Raw genomic sequence first — 22,295 nt, forward strand, 5'->3', positions numbered from 1 at the left:
GTTTTGTCTTCATTGACAAAGAGGTTCCATTTCTCGAGTATAGCTGTTGCCTGGGGCAAAATAGCTCTCAAGTTGTCTTCCTCTTCATCATTGAAGTCAACATCATCAGCATATTCAGTGTCAAGTGGAAGGCCAGCAATAGTAATCGGGGGGATCGGCCTATCTAAACTGATTGTTATAGTCCATCTAAGTTCATTCAAAGCACCAGCCAAGACAAGGGTGAACAGACAGCCGGATAGACAGTCACCTTGGAAAGCTCCAAGGAGACTTAAAAACTCAGCTGAAAGAACTCCATTTACCTTCACCCGTAGCTTCGTGTTGGACAACAACAACCGGACAATCCTCAGCTCATCCTCAGTACAGCCACACAGTTTCAGGAGTTCAAGAATCGTAGTGCGTTTGATTGTGTCAAACGCACTAGACATATCAATGCCCATGCGATGATACTCCCATTTCTTCCTTTGGACAACTGACAGTAGAACTCGCTGACACCAAACAATATCAGCACAAGAACGAGCGCGTTTATATGCACACTGCCATGGACCAGTGAAGGCGTTCACTTTTTCTTCTATCCTTTTAAGAGTAGCCATAGACAGAATTTTTCTGGCTGCATTGGACAAGGTGAGTGGACGTAAATTCTTCAGAGGACCAATAGGTTTTTTTGGCTTCTGTAAGGGTGTTATAGTAGCCTCACCAATGGAAATGGGGAAAGTATGTGTCTCGAAACAACTGTTTATGATTCCAGCATAATGTTCATGGACTGTACTATTAGAGTACTTAATTAGCTCGTTGGGTATTCCATCGGGACCATTTGCCCTCCCATTTTTCAAGCTAGAGGTGGCTGCATGTATTTCAACTCCAGTAAAAGGGACATTGAGAGCACGTGGTAGACCCTCAAAAGGCTCGAGAGGTTGCTCATTGCGAGTCAGCTGTTTTTCGAGATAGTCTCTAACAACAGAAGCTTTCATGTCGTCGGATGCAATCAAACAGCCACTTTCATCATGAACACCAATCGAGTTATTAGGTGGTTTACTTTTCTGAAGATGTCTTACTGCTTCAAACATTTTCATTGAATCGTTTGTGTTAGTAATATCACTATAGGTCTGATCAGCTTGAGCAGACCTCACTTCAACTAATCTTTTCTGGATACTATTAGTGAGGTGGTTGATGGATGACCTCAATGTAGTTCGATCAAGAGATTGATTATTGTTAAGTAGCTGTCGGAGATCGTGACGCTTTTCAACAAGCTCTTTGAGAGTGTCATCACTGCTGTGATGTTTCAAGCGAGCTTTAGGTTTTGGGCCGATGGAAACATTGGCAGCATCACGAATATGAGACATAAGATTTTGAAGGTCGGCATTTGGATCGTTGCTGGTCACAAAATTTGAGAACTTGCCTTCAAGGGCCAAGTGATATTTATGTTGCATATCTTTGTGCTTACAAGTTCTGATATATTATAAGAAGGAACACGACGTTGTTTAGGTTTGAAACAAAGATGAATGTTGCTGAAATTGATGCGAGCAATGACAAGTCTATGATCTGAAAATGTTTTAGTACCAGCATAAGTTCTTGATTGAGTCAAAAGACACTTAGATCTATTTCGGCATAGTATGTAATCTATTTGAGAGTATACAGGCAGTGTCTTCTTACTGTACCGACCAGCCGACCAATCCTTCCGCCAACCAGTAAATGATGTAACACGTCTGCTAGGTTGTATAAAACTAGTGTTCACAGCAAACAGATTATTTTCTGAGATAAAATCCAGTAATCTAGAACCATTTTCGTTCCTTACTCCCATTCCGTATTTCCCCATGTATCTACCAAAACCCTGTTCAATATCAGAAGGGGATAATTTACCCAATTTTGAATTAAAGTCACCCAGAAATTGCAACTCCACATTAGAGGGTACATTTTTGGTCTCTCTTAGCTGCCCATAAAAGTTATCCAAAACAACTGGATTTTTACGGACTAGCCCCTGATGTGGACAGTAGGCATTGATCACCCTGCAACGTAGGGGTGTACCGCTACGTGAGGGGATGCAAATATCGACATAGCATACCCGGTCACTGATGTACTTCCAGCAAACCACATAGTTCATCATGCGAGGACTTTTTTTTTGTTGTTGGGGACTGGCCCGTGGTACCAGCCAATGTTTACTCAAAAAATATATATAATATCAATGGTAATAAGAAAATCATCCCCGTGGGGCACATGCATAAATATAAAATGTTAAGGAAATCTCAAACTATTCAATTTAGACTCTACCGGTAAAGTATGCAATGAAGGTTTATAACTTAAAGTTTAATTTTCTAATGGTTAATAGGTAAAGATTAAAAACAGTAAAACAAGACTGAGCACTTCAAAATTTGTAGAATTTGTAACTTGATTTGAAATACGCGGCGATAAAAAAGAATGTCCAATGTTGGCAGTGTAAATGATGAGATATGCGACGTTTATTGAGTGATGCATAAGTGTGTGCATATAATCTAAGATGTAGAGACAAGGTTATTATCGGCATTTTGGTTTATGTTACGCTTTGATTTTCTTAGTCCTGTTATACAAAATAACATGAAATTAGGCCATTCGTCTTCGATGTTTTCATTTTGCTGATCGATGAGCATAGTTTTTATACAAGTTTTGTAAATGTTCAGGTTAAATAGACTAGGCGGGGAAGTTGCTGCAACATTATATCGGTTTATTGCTAATAATGGACCTTTAAAAAATACTGAGTTGTTGTAGGGGTGTTGACCATACTTTTCTGACCATTGTGTAGTGAGAATAGAATCCGTGTTAGTATTAAATAATGGTGCGCTTTTGGGAATTGTTTTCTTGAGAGACAATGGTACTAGATTAGGAAAGTTTTTCAATTTATGCATTAAAATGAGTGCGTTCTTTACAATGATACTGTGTACTGTCAATATTTTATGTAAATAAAAGCCAGACTTAGTACTTGCTGGGGGGATACCGTCCTTGTACCAGTAATTGACGAAACCAGGTAATACTGCACGAAGGCCCATTTTCTGTTTTACAAAAAGTGATTCAATATGAGACTTAGCAGCAAAACCCCATACAAGGCTGCAATAATTAAGGTGTGACTGCACAAAACTTTGATAAATTTGAAGACGTGCTTCGAGAGGCAGATATTTTTTAAGTTTGTACATGACTCCTATGTATCTGGACATTTTCATTTTCACGGCAGAGATATGATAGGACCAGTTTAGTTTATCATCTATTATAACTCCTAAAAAACGGGCTTCTGTTTTTCTCTCAATTGTGACACCAGAAATTGTCACATCACGATAATTAAGATTCCTTTGTCGAGAGAAGATCATATAATTTGTTTTCTTAAGGTTGAGAGCTAAACCATTATTATCTACCCACTTAACTAAAGCATCGCTAAGAGTTATTAGTTTATCGTAAACTTCATTAAGATTTTCTCCTATCAGGAAGATGTTGGCATCATCTGCGTACATAATGAAATTGGCTATATCTGATATTTGAGGCAGGTCGTTTATGTAGATTATAAAGAGTAAAGGTCCTAATATTGACCCTTGAGGCACGCCGTATAAAATTTGGTTGGTTGAAGATTTTGACGAGCCAATTGATACAAACTGTTTCCTGTTAGTGAGATATGACTTGAACCAGTTTAAGGCTTGACCTCTTATGCCGTAATGGTCCAGCTTGCGCAAGAGTATGGAATGATCCACAAGGTCGAAAGCTTTGCTGAAGTCGATTAAAAGAAGTAAAGTTACCTGCTTTTTAGACATTGAATTAAGAATGGTGTCTTTTGCGTTGAGAAGAGCATGTTCACAAGACCTACCCGGGCGAAAACCGTATTGGTTTTCACATAGTATGCTGTATTTATCTAGAAAACTTAAAACTCGGTTATGCATTAGCTTTTCAAATACTTTAGAGAATGAAGCAAGAAGAGATATTGGTCTGTAATTTTTTATGTCAGATTTAGATCCACCTTTGTGAATTGGGACCACCTTCGCTTCTTTCAAAGCCTGTGGAAAGATCCCCTGTTCAAAAGAACTGTTGACAACGTGGGCTAGTACACTAGTAAAACTGGGACAACTGTTAGCGATTTTTAGAGGTTCAATTTTAGTGTCTAGTGTGGCTTTATTCTTAAGCAGGTTTATGACGTCCTCAATTTCAGTGGCAGTAACTGGCTTTAAGTAAATACTACTTGGAGTGGCGTTGCGAAGTGTGCTCTGGGTTCCACCAGGATCAAAAGTGGTCCTACTACTAATTTCAGACTTAATTTTTGGAGCGATGTTTGAGAAGTAATCGTTAAATTTTTCTGCTACAGCTGCCGGAGTGCTGATTTGTCATACGTTGTATGACCCGCCGCGCACGAAGTGCGCGGCTCCCCCTGTATCGTCAGAACGATACACATTTCGTTTCACATAGTGAAACGACCGTGGGGGTCGCAACGTGATACAAGTGCTGATTGAGCCGTCTTCGTCAGTCAGTTTTATTGAAGTAGGTTTAGATTTTTTCCTATTTAGAAGACTGTTTATCATTTGCCACTGCTTCTTAGAATTTTCTTTGTTTTGCTCAAAAAATTTTTTGAAGTGCTTGTTTTTAGCTTTATCGATGTGTTTATTACAAAACTTCTTCAGACGGTCATATTTACTGCGGTTGCTATCAGATGGTTCCTTAACAAAATCATAATATGACTCATTTTTACGTTCTATAGCTTCTTCGAGCCAGGGCAGCATCCATGGTTTCGGATTAACACGTTCATTTTGTCTTCGTGATTGTCTTTTTGTAGGATACGCAGACTCGTAAATCTTATTATAAGCCGTATTAAAATTATTGAACTGTTCGTTGGCATCATTGGTATTGTTAAAAATTTCTGACCAACTTTCATCTATAATTAAGTCTCTGAATTTTTGATTGTTGGTGTCGTTAAATCTACGTGTTTCAGTTTGAGATACATTTTGTGAGTTAGACGCAGAGCGGTAGCTGCTGGTTGGCGTGTTATCAAGATTTATTGTAGTGACTATTGCTAAGTGATCCGACATATCTGTCGTTAAGACATTACAGCTTATTGTATCCTCAAGATTGTTTGTGTAGATGTGGTCAATAAGCGTGGCACTATGGTCCGTTAGGCGAGTTGGGCGTGATACAATTTGAATAAAACCGTAAGAGGAAGCAATATCTATAATGTTCTGACATGCTTGGTCGCTGCTGTGCTTCAGTAAATCAAGGTTGAAATCTCCATGAAGCGTCATATGTTTACGGGTGTGTCTCCCTAGGTTGTGCAGCGTATTTTTGAAAATTTCTAGAAACGCTTTAGGTCTCCTAGTGGGAGAACGGTAAACATTGCCATTGGACTGATTATAAAACCCAAGCCTCCATGGCGACTGTCCAACTGCTCGAACAGAAACAAGTTAAAACCGTTGCGCAAAACAAGGCTGTCTGATTCGGTGACTTTAGTTTCCTGCAGAGCGCAGATGTCGACATTGTACTTTTCACAGTCTAATCCTAGTAACTCACGTTTACTATGTAGGCTATCATCTTGCTGAACACCGAGCCCACGGATGTTAAACGTGGCGAAGCTGATCATTAATGCAATGGTTGTTGATACAAATGATTTCTTCTTCGGGTTAAATATGTTGGAGTTGGCGTCACCACCGTCTCCACCGCTGACATTACTCGAACGGACCATCTAAAATTGTAAATTATCACCTAATCCATTTCGTTTTGCTTGTAAATGTATTCGGATTTCATAATGTAGGTATCTTTATGAAACGTGACTGTATCAGTCCGACCGACCCAGCGCAGTCAGCATGGCTATGTAATGACCGGAACACGATAACCAGCCTTGTCGCCAGACCAGCGCCCTGCTTACCAACCTACCGGCACCCGACCAACCTCTGACCGGCGCCCGACCGACCTCCGGGAAAAAAATTTTGGACTTAGAAAATGTTCGGTCCGACTCATTCTCGATAAGTACCTTCTGTATCGAGAGCTCCCACTTCCGAGCTCATGTTGCAAAGGCCCGGAAAGGGGAGGCCTGCCTTCCGAGATCACATTACCAGGGGAGCCTCGAGTCCAAAATTGTGTCATAGAATGGTCGCCCGACCTACCTCCGACCGACCTCCGACCTACCTCCGACCGGCGCCCAACCGGCGCCCGACCGACCTCCGACCGGCGCCCGACCGACCTCCGGCCGACCTCCAACCGACATCCGACCGGCACCAGACCGACTACCGACCGACCTCCGACCGGCGCCCAACCGACCTCCCACCGGCGCCCGCCCGAAAAACTTGACTTAGAAAATGTTCGGTCCGACTCATTCTCGATACGTACCTTCTGTATCGAGAGCTCCCGCTTCCGAGCTCGTGTTGCAAAGGGGAGGCCTGCCTTCCGAGATCACATTACCAGGGGGAGCCCCGAGTCCAAAATTGTGTCATAGAATGGTCGCCCGACCTACCTCCGACCGACCTCCGACCGACCTCCTACCGGCGCCCGACCGACCTCCGACCGACCTCCGACCGACCTCCGACCGACCTCCGACCGACCTCCGACCGACCTCCGACCGACCTCCGACCGACCTCCGACCGACCTCCGTCCGACCTCCGACCGACCTCCGACCAACCTCCGACCGACCGCCGACCGACCGGCGCCCGACCGACCTCCGACCGACCTCCGACCGACCGACCTCCGACCGACCTCCGACCGACCTCCGACCGACCTCCGACCGACCTCCGACCGACCTTCGACCGACCTCCGACCGGCGTTCACCTACCGCCGACCGGCGCCCGACCGACCTCCGACCGACCTCCGACCGACCAGCCTTGTCTGATCTATGACCGATACTTCTGCAGAAAACCTTAAATAGTAATCCGTTTATAAAGATTTAATGATATATATCACCCACAGGTCACAATAATATAAGCGTTATCATTCATGCTTTGTAGTGCTTATGTAGTTTAAACTTTTTATGAGCGTTTCTCCAGAATTTTGACAATTTCCCTGAATTTTTTCCTTGCTCTTGCCGAAGGCAAAAAGATTGTAGGGAATAAGTAATCGGGTTTGGATATATGAGGTGGCCCGACGGTCCTACGTTGACGACAAAAGTAGGTAGTGCGCCATCGACAGTGAGCCGCGCGTGCCGACTGTAGGATGGTTTTTTAGCGCTAATTTCGGCCAGCACAATTTTCTTCAAACAAATAGATATTGAGTATACTTCCCGACCTCCAATTGCAACAAAAATTGGTAAGCTTACTCATAGACTTACTAGGAAAGTGTCCGAAAAATTTAAAGCATATCCAACCATCAGACATTATGTTACAGCTAAAAGCAGCGTATTTTGCCCTGTTTTGATCACTATATTGTATATATCAACTCTGATATTTAGATCTACCATACTTTTCGGACAGTTGTAAAAGCCCTATTGAAAGGTCGTCGCTAAGTTTCAGAATGATCTCATTCAAGGAAAGCTGAAGATATATCCGAATAATACGACAAAAATCAACGAATTTTGTCAAATTACGCAACTTTTACAGCTATTTTGAGCTAATTTTGCTCCCAAAGCCGCGCACCATCAAATATGGCACCTAGGCGAATTTTACTAATCTTTCCAAAAAGGTATAACAAATTTGGTATTGCGAAAATTCTCACAGTCTCTAGAAAACAGTGGTACAAAATTTTTAAAAATCCGAGCAAGTTTATTTTTATCGTGCAGTACCCCCTAACAAAAGTCTGCTCCTTCGCAATATAAACCATTCCCCTATATTTATAATTATGTGTACAGGACGCGTCTATGTTATGCTGCGCGTGACGCTAGCCATGTGTTACTGTTAATTATTTACGGTAACGTTTAACGGGTAATACTCGTAAAATATTTGTTCCAATCATTACAGGACTTGATACATGTTTCGTATCCCAATACCAGAGATAATATGGATACACCAGGAAGGAACACCTCTGCGCGGCGTAAGTAAATTTACAAGTTCGCGCGAAAAATTGTCTTATTTTCCTGGCGCTTTGTTCTCGCGCCGGGAGTGAATCACTAATTAGCTAAATACTCAACTAGCATAATCTACAATATAGATCTATAATACGAAGTAAGAGTTGCCACGTTACTGTTTTATTTCTCCGTTAAGCCTACAATTCTAATAACTAACAATTGAGTATGAGGTCAATTAAATTTCCATAGATATGGATTATAAAATTATATAAACAAATAATTGAACAGCATGAGACAAGTTGAAAACACACAAACGAATAAATGACAAGCTCGTTAAGGATCGTTGCTTGATATTGGAGATTTCAAAACTGTAGTCCTAGGGTGGATGGTTTTTTTAATCGTTTTTATGGAATTGGTACCGTTGTAAAGCTTACATTATGACAGTTCAGATGGCGAAAATTTGATCGAAAATGGACCTGACATTGTTTTGGAAATAACAATCATATCAAATGAGTTTACAATAATATCCATGACCAATTTAACCATATAAAGAAATACGGTCGGTGATCCAGTATTGAGCCTATGTGCAACTGTGCAAGTTCAGTATTCTAATTGCCCCTTCGATCAACTAAGGTGCGTCTTACTTGCAGTCATGTGACCGAGATCACTTGATAGCACCTTTTCATAATAATAGCCCTCAGGATCGCGTTGGTTACGTTCACCGTAATGTGTATTGAGGTATGTGCTGTACTTGGCGGGCTATGTTTCAATATATAATATCAGAGATTAGTATATACATTCTACTCTGACTCATTCAATAAATATTCCTGCTATGTTGGAACACACAGGGGAATACCAAAATATTAAAACATAACCCTGAGCAAAATTAATTGTAGTTGTACAGTGTACACCTAATATGATCAATAAAACTAACTTATAGTTATTCTTATCGGACTTTATTTTTACGGACATAAGTTAATAATTGCAAATGCTACAAGCTAAGCTCGATCGATCTTGGTTGACGATGTCGACCCATCGAGATCGTTGCTCTGCGAAGCAGAGCAACGATCGACGATGCAAGAATGTTAGTTCGCGCGGCGCGTCGAAGCGGCGAAGTCCTCCAAGATCGATCTAGCGTTCATTTTAATGCCCGCTCAAAGTTATGCCCGTTGACATTATGTCCGGTGGCGATACGGATAAAACAACGTCCGATGAGCTATGTTTAAAAAATAACCTTTAGAACTAAAAGCAAGTGTGAAGTGTGAATTGACCGTTGCGAATTGCGATAAGTTCAACATGGCACGCTTCCACCCCGGCACGCGCAGATGGGACCTCCTTTGGACGTTTTATTGCTTATTTTGATAGGAAACGTTTTGTAGCCGAATGAAGATAACAACTTTTTATTTGAGTTATTAATTATGATACAATGTGATTGCAAATTAATTGGCAAACATTACTGTAAAAGATTCATAAAAATTGGTAGAATTTTAAAGTTAATATGATTAAAAGACTCCGCACATAACCAACTTTTTAAAAAAATACGCGTCAAAGATTAGTAGTTCAATTGCGAATATCATATTTTGTTAAAAGTTTTGTTTGCTTTTTGACCTTATACTCCGATAGCCGAATATTTTATCTACAATACAATATAATTTTTATGTACACATTAACCTAATTTAAAAAATGAGTGAAGCTAGAACGAAAGAGATGTTGCGACGATAATTTCTAGTTTTAGTAGCGCAATAGAATACGTCAATAATACCCTCTTGAAACAATATTTAGGCTTCAAGTTCATTACAAATAACGTTAATAGTATTCACAGTCAGTTTTTAGACTGACTTTAATTCTATCACACGAAACAAAGGTCAGTGAGTAGTAAACCCTTTATTCAAAATTATCACTTTCATTTGAATCCAGAGCAAACAGGAGATTCATTTTACATGTTGCAGTATCGGGTCTGATTACGGTTTCCAATGGTTTCCACTTCTGAAAATAAATCTGAAATGAAGCTAAGAAATAAATAATGTACACATATGAAATACATGATAGATTCTTATTCTTAAGACGGGACCCCCGCGGTCCCGTCTTAACTCGTCGAGGGCACACTAGAAAATTCCCGCGCTTTTAATTTGCGCGTCACTTATATACTTTTCCTAAGGGTTTAGTGGTCAATGGGAGGTCCCATCTTACAGCGTCGATTTCAAATCTTAAGGCAACTGTGAAATTTAGTTGAACTTAATAATTTTGTTTTTTTCTTTGTTGTGACTCTGAAAATGATTATTCCAGAAGTTTATGAAATTCGGAACTTACGTAGCGGTAGATGAGGGCAATTTTCGATACTAGAAGCTTCATAATTCTTTTCATCCACCTAGGACTGCTTCAGAAAGATTTCTTATTTTGTAGAATTCTAAACTGAAAAAGTTGAAAGTATCATTATAAGAAATGCATAAATTCCACAATAAGACTATTGGTTATTCTTTAATCGTGAGACATTAATTGTTAATGCTTAAAAGTAATTCGTCTGGACGAATCCACGAGTACAATATGGGCCGGGGTAGGTGTGCTGGGTATTATTTAGTAGGGTATTTATAAAACACATTATTTGGCCGTTTTAGATATTGAAATGAGTGCCAGGAGTCAGTTTTGTGGATTATATTGCTGACTTTAAGGGGGTTTTAAAAAGGTGTAAATAGTTGGATAAGTGTAAAACACATTGTCTGGCCGTTTCAGATCCTGAAATGAGTGCCAGGAGTCAGTTTTGTGGATTATATTGCTGACTTTAAAGTGGTTTAAAAAGGTGTAAATAGTTGGATAGTGTAAAACACGTTATTTGGCCGTTTAAGATCCTGAAATGAGTGCCAGGAGTCAGTTTTGTGGGTTATATTACTGGCTTTAAAGGGGTTTTAAAAAGGTGTAAATAGTTGGATAAGTGTAAAACACATTGTCTGGCCGTTTAAGATCCTAAAATGAGTGCCAGGAGTCAGTTTTGTGGATTATATTACTGGCTTTAAAGGGGTTTTAAAAAGGTGTAAATAGTTGGATAAGTGTAAAACACATTGTCTGGCCGTTTCAGATCCTGAAATGAGTGCCAGGAGTCAGTTTTGTGGATTATATTGCTGACTTTAAGGGGGTTTTAAAAAGGTGTAAATTAGTTGGATAAGTGTAAAACACATTGTCTGGCCGTTTCAGATCCTGAAATGAGTGCCAGGAGTCAGTTTTGTGGGTTATATTACTGGCTTTAAAGTGGTTTAAAAGGTGTAAATAGTTGGATAAGTGTAAAACACGTTATTTGGCCGTTTAAGATCCTGAAATGAGTGCCAGGAGTCAGTTTTGTGGATTATATTGCTGACTTTAAGGGGGTTTTAAAAAGGTGTAAATAGTTGGATAAGTGTAAAACACATTGTCTGGCCGTTTCAGATCCTGAAATGAGTGCCAGGAGTCAGTTTTGTGGATTATATTGCTGACTTTAAAGTGGTTTAAAAAGGTGTAAATAGTTGGATAAGTGTAAAACACGTTATTTGGCCGTTTAAGATCCTGAAATGAGTGCCAGGAGTCAGTTTTGTGGATTATATTGCTGACTTTAAAGTGGTTTAAAAAGGTGTAAATAGTTGGATAAGTGTAAAACACGTTATTTGGCCGTTTAAGATCCTGAAATGAGTGCCAGGAGTCAGTTTTGTGGATTATATTGCTGACTTTAAGGGGGTTTAAAAAGGTGTAAATAGTTGGATAAGTGTAAAACACATTGTCTGGCCGTTTCAGATCCTGAAATGAGTGCCAGGAGTCAGTTTTGTGGGTTATATTACTGGCTTTAAAGGGGTTTTAAAAAGGTGTAAATAGTTGGATAAGTGTAAAACACATTGTCTGGCCGTTTAAGATCCTGAAATGAGTGCCAGGAGTCAGTTTTGTGGGTGATATTACTGGCTTTAAAGGGGTTTTAAAAAGGTGTAAATAGTTGGATAAGTGTAAAACACATTGTCTGGCCGTTTAAGATCCTGAAATGAGTGCCAGGAGTCAGTTTTGTGGATTATATTACTGGCTTTAAAGGGGTTTTAAAAAGGTGTAAATAGTTGGATAAGTGTAAAACACATTGTCTGGCCGTTTCAGATCCTGAAATGAGTGCCAGGAGTCAGTTTTGTGGGTGATATTACTGGCTTTAAAGGGGTTTTAAAAAGGTGTAAATAGTTGGATAAGTGTAAAACACATTGTCTGGCCGTTTAAGATCCTGAAATGAGTGCCAGGAGTCAGTTTTGTGGATTATATTACTGGCTTTAAAGGGGTTTTAAAAAGGTGTAAATAGTTGGATAAGTGTAAAACACATTGTCTGGCCGTTTCAGATCCTGAAATGAGTGCCAGGAGTCAGTTTTATGGATTATATTGCTGACTTTAAGGGGGTTTTAAAAAGGTGTAAATAGTTGGATAAGTGTAAAACACATTGTCTGGCCGTTTCAGATCCTGAAATGAGTGCCAGGAGTCAGTTTTGTGGATTATATTGCTGACTTTAAAGTGGTTTAAAAAGGTGTAAATAGTTGGATAGTGTAAAACACGTTATTTGGCCGTTTAAGATCCTGAAATGAGTGCCAGGAGTCAGTTTTGTGGATTATATTGCTGACTTTAAAGTGGTTTAAAAAGGTGTAAATAGTTGGATAAGTGTAAAACACGTTATTTGGCCGTTTAAGATCCTAAAATGAGTGCCAGGAGTCAGTTTTGTGGGTTATATTACTGGCTTTAAAGGGGTTTTAAAAAGGTGTAAATAGTTGGATAAGTGTAAAACACATTGTCTGGCCGTTTAAGATGCTGAAATGAGTGCCAGGAGTCAGTTCTGTGAGTTAACTCACTGACTGAAGAGATATTTTAAAAGAATACTTACTAATATGATTTGGCCGGTACAGTTTATCAAAATGAAGGCAGGAGTTAGTGTTATGAAGTAAAGCTTATCTAGATCAAGGTACATACCATTGTTCGAAGTCTGTGACCTGTGTCTGCGACGTCAAATTCCGGAAAGTTGCACGGTTTTATCGGCTACATTTTCATCATAAGCAAGAGTTTTCGAAATATGATAAATGAATCAAGTTAAAATGACAAAGAGAAAGTAATAGATTAAATGGAACATAGAAGTAATGGAGATTTTAGCTAAATAATAATTATTTTAAACGTACGGAAAGATCAAAAAAGTGTTTCGCGTCAACTTTGACTGTACAAAGAACTGACGCTGCTGGCTTGGATTGACATCCTCCGCAAACATTTTCAATTTATATTTTCACACGCGCGCACGTGAAAGTGCGCGCGGTTTTTAAAACCAGCGCATTGGTAATTTTCAGTGGTATCGGCAGGTAACATTTTTATTTTTCTACTATAAACATTGCTCAAGTTATGACCATTTTAATCTCGAAAATGTTGACTTTTTTTTGCATCTTTTTAGAAAGATATTTTTTTAAACTACTACTATGTCAAAATTATAATACGTGAAGACACAAATTTTGTATTGTACATGTGAAATAGACAAATTGCAAGCGGACTGTACCATTATTAATAACTCAAATAAAAAATTTTCATTTTAATTCGGCTATTAAACGTTTCCTATCAGAATAAGCAATAAAAACGTCCAAAGGAGGTCCCATCTGTGCGCGTCGGGGTGGCTTCTTATCTTATAATTATTACTTTTAACATTACTGTTAGTAATATAGTATGTAACAAACCTAAAGTTAAAAGTTACATAGTATCACTATTACTCCGATGTACGCGGAGTTTAAGAGAAAGGAAAAAGCCACGGTGAATTGGGATTTTGATTGTTTACATTATGTATGTTTTCAGTTATGCACTATTCGGGGAAGGGAAATGGACGCAAGGTAAATCGGGTTAGCGGTAAATCGGGGCACGGTAACAGTAACCGTAACCGTAACCGTAACCGTAACCGTAACCGTAACCGTAACCGTAACCGTAACCGTAACCGTAACCGTAACCGTAACCGTAACCGTAACCGTAACCGTAACCGTAACCGTAACCGTAACGGTTACGGTTACGTTAACAGTCCATTTCCCTTCCCCGAATAGTGCATAACTGAAAACATACATAATGTAAACAATCAAAATCCCAATTCACCGTGGCTTTTTCCTTTCTCTTAAACTCCGCGTACATCGGAGTAATAGTGATACTATGTAACTTTTAACTGTAGGTTTGTTACATACTATATTACTAACAGTAATGTTAAAAGTAATAATTATAAGATAAGAAGCGTGCCATGTTGAACTTATCGCAATTCGCAACGGTCAATTCACACTTCACACTTGCTTTTAGTTCTAAAGGTTATTTTTTAAACATAGCTCATCGGACGTTATTTTATCCGTACCGCCACCGGACATAATGTCAACGGGCATAACTTTGAGCGGGCATTAAAATGAACGCTAGATCGATCGAGCTTAGCTTGTAGCATTTGCAATTATTAACTTATGTCCGTAAAAATAAAGTCCGATAAGAATAACTATAAGTTAGTTTTATTGATCATATTAGGTGTACACTGTACAACTACAATTAATTTTGCTCAGGGTTATGTTTTAATATTTTGGTATTCCCCTGTGTGTTCCAATATAGCAGGAATATTTATTGAATGAGTCAGAGTAGAATGTATATACTAATCTCTGATATTATATATTGAAACATAGCCCGCCAAGTACAGCACATACCTCAATACACATTACGGTGAACGTAACCAATGCGATCCTGAGGGCTATTATTATGAAAAGGTGCTATCACGTGATCTCGGTCACATGACTGCAAGTAAGACGCACCTTAGTTGATCGAAGGGGCAATTAGAATACTGAACTTGCACAGTTGCACATAGGCTAAATACTGGATCACCGACCGTATTTCTTTATATGGTTAAATTGGTCATGGATATTATTGTAAACTCATTTGATATGATTGTTATTTCCAAAACAATGTCAGGTCCATTTTCGATAAAACTTTCGCCATCTGAACTGTCATAATGTAAGCTTTACAACGGTACCAATTCCATAAAAACGATAAAAAAACCATCCACCCTACTGTAGTCCGACAGTCAAAGTTGTTTTGTCTAACTTTCGCGCGCGAAAAGTGGCATGCAACGTATGTCAATACAGGACCGTCGACGAGTCCAAATCGGCGCGCGTCCTGGTACGTTGTTGCTTTAACCGAAGCCCTTTCGCTTGCAGTAGCGTGTTCACATAGCCATGCCATGTGTATACGCGTACTGCGTGACGCGCTTGTTTCGCGCTACAGCAAGCGAGAGGGCTCTGGTTAGAGCAAAGTAGCATGCACCAGGGGTTAAATACGACGCTATTGTCAGCACTGCGCGCGCGCACACGTACCATATATCTTATGAGTGCTGATCCATTATATGTGTATATTCTACTTGTGAAACAAGCGCGTCACGCAGTACGCGTAGACACATGGCTATGTGAACGTTCGATCTAATTCCTAGATCGAACGCGTCCGATTTAATTTTTGCGTTCGATCTAATTGCATTTTGGTTACAGTTAAATTTTTGTTTTTAAAATAATTACAACACTAAAAATTTATTATATTTATGATTTACAATTTATATTGTAGCGCGATGCACTACTGGGTCGCGCCGCGCATCAAATAATTCTTCTCGCAACCTTCGGTAGATCGGCAAGATGCACCACTGTGCCTCACCGAGCTGCGAAGGATTGACATCGTGAATCAACAATTTATATAATTATTTAGAATTATATGATGTAATGTGATGGAAATATTTAAAAGGGGCATATCCTGTCCAAACCCAGGATCATGTCCAAATATTAAAATGCGCTGCACAACATGAAAATTCACTGTAACTTTGTTTGAAAAGCATCAATAAACATTAAACATTGTCCATAATATCAATAACATGACAGAAATTAGAATAAGCATGTAAAAGGTCAATTTAATTTTATCTAGCTTGCTCGTTTATTGCTTGATTCCCTAACTGCTTGCGGAGAATGTGCAAGAAGTTACGCTTAACTAAGGGTGCTCCAACTAAGGGTGCGATTACATTTCGACCGTACTGTGTACATGCTCATACGTTTCTGTTTTATGAGTAAGCTGTGGGATTGTAAAAGTAAGCTATACCAATGTATTTTTTATGCTGATTTCGAATAATACTTAATTGTTCATTAATACGTTTTGATCGTAAAAAAAAGGAATTGATATATTTTGTATTTCTTTGGATCTTTAATTTAGGTAAACTATAGGTAAAAATATAATATTAATCATAAGCTAAAATGTACTAATCTTTGTATTCTAAATCTGGAAAAGAAGAAACATTGTCAGTCAGTCGAGAAAATTGTCAGAATCATTTTATTTGTCAGAAAAGAATTAAGAATCTAGGTAAACTATAGGTAAAAATATAATATTAATCATAAGCTAAAATGTACTAATCTTTGTATTCTAAATGGGGAAAAAGAAGAAACATTGTCAGTCAGTCGAGAAAATTGTCAGTCAGGCTATATGGCAGCTTTGTAGATGTTGTGACTATGCTAGTAGTGGTCCCAGGCTTGCGACTGGAATTGCGGTGTTAAATCGATTTAATGGTACCAACGATCCACCTCCCACTTGTTGTTTGGTACTTAGAATTAATAGTGTTAGCTGTAGCCATTTATAGCAAGAATCTTAAAACTAAAGGGGATGACAAGGAAAAGAGGAAGGAAAAAGAATAACGGGACAAACAATTAATTAAAGTATTCATAGGAGCATTAGATATTGTAATTACAAGCTTCAATAATAAATCACTGACTAAAACTTCTAATTAAAATGACACTTGGTACGCTCGCCCATTTTCACTGGTCAGTCTGAACTTCGGTTTAGCACGTTGTACACTTATTCACCTAAGTTTCAGAATTTGTTCAGTTTAGCAGAGTTAGTACCCGTGTTTTAATAAATCAAAAGATATCAGGGGAGTTCTTTAATAATGTTACGGTCATCTAGAATACCGAACTTCCTGAAAACGTTATCGTATTTCCTCAGACAACGTTTAATGCCTTTAATCAGTCTATCACGGCTATATCCTCTATCAATTAGAATTTTGAATATTTTGTGAAGATGGGAGGTAAAGATATCCAATCTAGTGCAAACATTACCATATCTAAGAACTTGACTTGAAAAAACGTTGTAGCCAACCTCGGTTGGGATGTTACTGTGAGGAAATGTAAGGGATACAACATGAAAATTAAAATCATCAGTTTTGTTATACACTGATATTTCTAGTCCTTCTGTGGAAATATTAATATTTAAATCAAGGTAGTTAATGATTTTATTATTGGAACCAGCTCGCTCCATCTCCAATGAATTAGGATAAATATCTTTAATCAATTTATGAAAGTAAAGGTAGTTAATAATAGATAAATCGTCAACATATCGTTTATTATTGGATAATATCTTTGCTAATCCCATTTTCTTTTCCTGAAGTAAACGTTTCATATAATTAAATTCCTTTTTGCCAACAGTGAGATCAGCTATAGGGGAACTTGAATTTCCACCCATAGGAATACCCTTGGTTTGTATGAATACAATCCCACCGAAGACGACATAAGTGTTATCAATGAAACAAGAAATTCAATGAAACAAGAAATTTAATTTTAGCACATTTTACAGAATAAAAGATGTAAAACAATTCATAAAATATAATGCCCATTTGGTGTATGACTTTTTGTCCTTGACTGCTTGTTTGGTTTTGGAAGGACAGGTTACTAACGGGGCAAGGAATGCGCGTGCCTGGGAGCTTTTGCACACACCAAAACGCTAGTTCAGTTAAGTTTTTAGAGACAAGGCTCAAATTAGGACTATAAGAAAAATTGTTAGTAGACATTAGGGGTTCTGTTTAAAGTTTTTACTATCTAGGTTGCAGTCTTGTTGTGACAAAAAGTCTACACTAAAACATGTTTGATTTTATATTGTGTAGTTCAAGGATTAAAAATGCACCTTCAAGGTGGATATTGGAGAGCAGGCGAAAGATTATGGCTTAAATTTATCAATGGTTATAATAAGCTATAAATATTTTAAACTATACAATGCTAATTAAAAATTTCTTTATACTTCATTCTCAAATTAAAATTTAAAAATTCAAAAATATACATTCATTTTATTAAAACTTTCTCACACATACTTTACTCACAGGACAAGACTTGGAAAACAGTAGCCTAGGGTAATTTAATTTAGATGTGTGTGACCAGCCAGTTATAATGTTTGGAAAATAATATTTGTGCAGTCAAAGTCTTTTACGGTCCAATCAAGCAGGGCGTGGTTATGTTGATTAGCTAGTAGCGCACGTTTTAGCTTTCCTCGCAAGCACATTACACTAGTAGTAAAATCAGTCATTCTGAACTTTGGGGTTAAAATGTTAAAAATTCTGGTTGATCTAGTGTTGTGATTGTCAGGTGGGTCTGCCTGACAGATTAGAAGGCAGGGTTTCCTTGATGAACATGTGTAACCCTCATGTAAGGATATTGGAGCACGGAATTTCATTATCTTGTAGAGCTCCAGGTAACTGTGGTTATAAATAATAAATTTAACAGCCTCTTTTAGGTCATCTTGACTAAAGCAGGCATGAGAATCATAGGTTTTATTGGAAAAGAAACATGTATTACTGTCTCTTTTAGAAATACAAATATATCTATTACGGTCTGAAAATATTAAATCAACAACTTCATTAATCATATTCTCTACTTCAATCAAGTCTAATCTGGTATAAAGAGTAGTAAAATCATATACTTGTATATTATAAACATCGCTATTTTTGATAGCTTCAAGGAATTCACTTGAGGAATCTATGCTCCAAAACATGTTTATACCGCTGTTGTTGTAGATTGCCTCGCAGTATTTCTTGAAGTATTTCCTCAAAAGTTTCAGACAACAGTTAACTTGGACGTTAAGTTGTTTCGTAACGCAAAAACGGGCACCTGCAATGAACCTCGCCTTGTAAGGGTTCTTATGAAGCTTAGGGTTCCAGAAGATGCGTGCTAGTCGCAAGTTTTTATCTTCAACTTGTACATTAAATCTCTCCTTTAGACTCTCAGATATTTTATTGACATAATGAGTCTCGTCTTCGCTACAGGGTTTATATGTATCATTACCTATACATTCTAGAGTATTAGGATCAAAACCCATTTCATTGACAAGAGTTTTTACATAAAACTTTTTACAAATAAATGAAAAATTACCAGAAGCTTTGTCGATACTACAAATAATGTATTTACTTTTCAGCAATTTAAGACTTCTTTTAACATCATCTTTTTCCAGTGTGTTTTCTTTTATTTCAAATGTTTCAGGAAAGTTTTTCTTGTAATATTCAATACGATTGGAAACTATTGATAACACTTTTTCCTTCCAATCGCTGAACTTTACTTCTTTTTGACAGTACTTTCTACTTTTTGATTTTATAAATTTATCGACAGCTTCGGTAACTGACATATATATCTCATCTGGAGATTTAAATGTGGGAATTCTGTATTTACAACCGTAGGAAAGTACTTCCCTAAGTTCAACATTATCAACAATATCTAAATTACCAGTAACTACATGTCCATGAGGAGGATAATTGAAAGGGGAGGAGTGACAATCGCATGGACTGCCTAAAATAGATTTAATATCAGAAATAGAAAGTTTCTTTAAGAATGAAGCATAGTTACAAATAGAAAGACTTATAGGATCATTATACTCATAATAAATCTGTAATGGTGTAAAAGACTGAATCAAAATGGGAAGCAAATCAATGACTGAAGTGTCAGAGAAAATAGATTTTAGGTTAAGATTATCAATGAATTTGCAATTAAATGGAACAATTATAAATTCTCTATTACTGGATTCAGATTTGTTCTGATGGTATTTGGGGGAAAATGTTGAACAGAAAGAGGAACATACGTTGTAAATCAATCCTGAATTATTTTGACTCAAAGAGTAGAGAGTGTCTAAATCTGATAAGCTATAACATTTTAATGTTTTGTATATGGAATGTTCTGAAGAGATGTTATCTTTCAGCCTGTTAATATCAGACTCTATGGTATCCAGAGACTTCTTAGGCTGAACTTTCCTCTTTCCATTCCCTCTGCCACGTTTGTATCGAGCAATCTGTCCACTAAAATAATTCATAACCCGATCTTGGGAGATGTTGCCCGTTCCTTTCTTCTTGTCATTAAGACCAAGAGGGAATGCTGTCCCAAGCTTCTCTATCCAGTAATCCTCCAGGAGAAGTAAATCATTTTTGACATCGGTGGACATGTCAGAATCAACATAATCTACAATCTGTATGGAAGCATCTGAGAAGACGTGACCAGGAATATTAAAATGTTCATATAAAAATGTGGATGATTTGGCTTTGACACAATTTCTGTGGCCATTGACTCTTTTATGAAGTGGTTGAGTTGTTTCTCCAACATATTGTTTTTTACAGGTAGAACAGGTAATAACATAAATAACATTATTAGTTTTACAATTAAATATAAAATTTGTATGTCCAAAGATAAAATCATTATTAAAAGTACTGCTCCTAAATGTATTAACAGGATTAAAACTGTTGCAAGTGAGACAACCTCTACCATTGCAACATCTAAAAGTGCTAGAAAAGACATTACTAGGGGTTACCCATTTATTCAAGGATTTTGAGAAAATTACCATTACGTTAAGTCAAGAAGGTAACATCATCCCTTTCGGCGTTTCCGCCTAGACCCAACGACTCGAGATAGGCCAAGGACAACGGGTCGGACATCAACCTATTGTCATGGGGCTGCCATGATTGGGCGGGCGTTAGATGTCATGAACCTAAATAGTTCTCCCACCGACGCAGTGTAGCCTGGCGAGATTTGAGGATTCTTTGATAAATTGATATAACATCAAAATTATAGACAATCCCTGTTGGTGTACATGTAGGTTAAAGTGGGCGACAAGGAACTTGATGTGACGAAAGGGTTCCGGATCTACATCACTACAAAACTAGGCTCTGGTTTTGCAGCCGAACAAAACGGTTTTACACAAACCCTAATCCTAACCCTAACCATAACCCCAAAGTTATCCATAACCCTAACCACAACCCTAAGGCAGTATCCAGATAGCCTGACCCCTGTTCGCGAACAGTTGTTTGCGAACAGGTGTTCGTGAACAATTGTACACTATATGCAATATGACCGCTTCAATCTATTGATAGTTTACCAGATCATATGTAACCGATCATAATGACCGCATATCAATCATGAAATGTTATGAAATTGAATGGTATGTATTGTATCTTGGTATGTATGGACGTATGGTATCTTGGATGCAATTAGTTACCACTAGCATAATTTGCCATTAATTTTAGCGTAGTAAATTGCTGGATCAAACTATTGATTAAGATTCAAATGTGGTCTCTCGGATATAATTAGAGTTACGAATAGAATTGATTGTAGCGTAGTATATTGCTCAATGAAATACATGATCACGGTTTAAATGTGGTATATACGTCATTCGTTTTTGGTGGAGTCTTATCAGTTGCCATCATCATCACGAACATCAGTCGAATGATCACTGATCAGGGAATCCGTGATTGAGGGTCAAATATGGAGGGTCCCTGCCAAAAGATTTAGTATCTACTATCTTGTAACAGTACACATGCATACACCATATTTATTGTTTTCACCACTTTCAGTCTGCATGATTTCGGCGTTGATGTTAAACTTCAACTAAATGAACCTTATTAATCAACTAAGTAATTTTGTAGGTTTATAAATTGCAATCAGAAGGCAGTACAGTGATTTACTGTACATTCATACAAATTTTAAACTTAATTCCATCTTTTAGATGTCAGACAGCGCAGAACACTTAAAGCTTGCTGGTGAATGGCAAAGTATCAGTCACAACAACTTAGAGCTACTGTTACAGAAATTGGGTGCACCTTTCATCATCCGTAAAATTGGACCTAGAGTTAGTCCTTCTCAAAGGATATCCTTTGAAGGAGGCAAGATGTTTATTACCACTGAAACCGGAATATCAACAAAGGAAAGCACTGTTCTCATAGATGGAACTGAGTTTTCCGATGAAATGTTTCAAAAACTATTTGTCGCCACTGCTACAATAAATGATACTGGCTCAATTCGAGTCCAGGGCAAACTTGGTGGTATTGATTTGACTGTACTTAGGGAAATTAATGATGAAGGTCAAATGGTATTGACTACAAATGTGGAAGATGTAGAATGTGTCCGGATTTTTGGGAGAAAACAACTTTAGATACCATCTAGCTATCAGCTGTTATTTGTTACTGTCATCACACCATCAAAAACCTTTAATAAATCCATTTTCAACATTATTGATGCAAAAATTTATTTCACACTGATGATTTATAAGATTTTAGGCAACAGATTTAGTAGAG

The 22,295-nt window shown here is 37.9% G+C and overlaps 1 long non-coding RNA gene across 1 annotated transcript; it reads right to left on the minus strand.

The window, feature by feature from the left end:
- Nucleotides 1-9,367: 9,367 nt before the first annotated feature.
- Nucleotides 9,368-13,553, minus strand: LOC134818948 (uncharacterized). Its single transcript, XR_010160709.1, has 3 exons — nt 12,878-13,553; nt 10,235-10,336; nt 9,368-9,910 (listed from the first exon to the last, which is right to left on the minus strand). It is a non-coding gene; the product is annotated as an uncharacterized LOC134818948 (long non-coding RNA).
- Nucleotides 13,554-22,295: the final 8,742 nt, after the last annotated feature.

This window comes from Bolinopsis microptera, chromosome 1, assembly GCF_026151205.1.
Source record: "Bolinopsis microptera isolate Bmic1 chromosome 1, MBARI_Bmic_1.0, whole genome shotgun sequence".
NCBI classification, from domain to species: domain Eukaryota; kingdom Metazoa; phylum Ctenophora; class Tentaculata; order Lobata; family Bolinopsidae; genus Bolinopsis; species Bolinopsis microptera.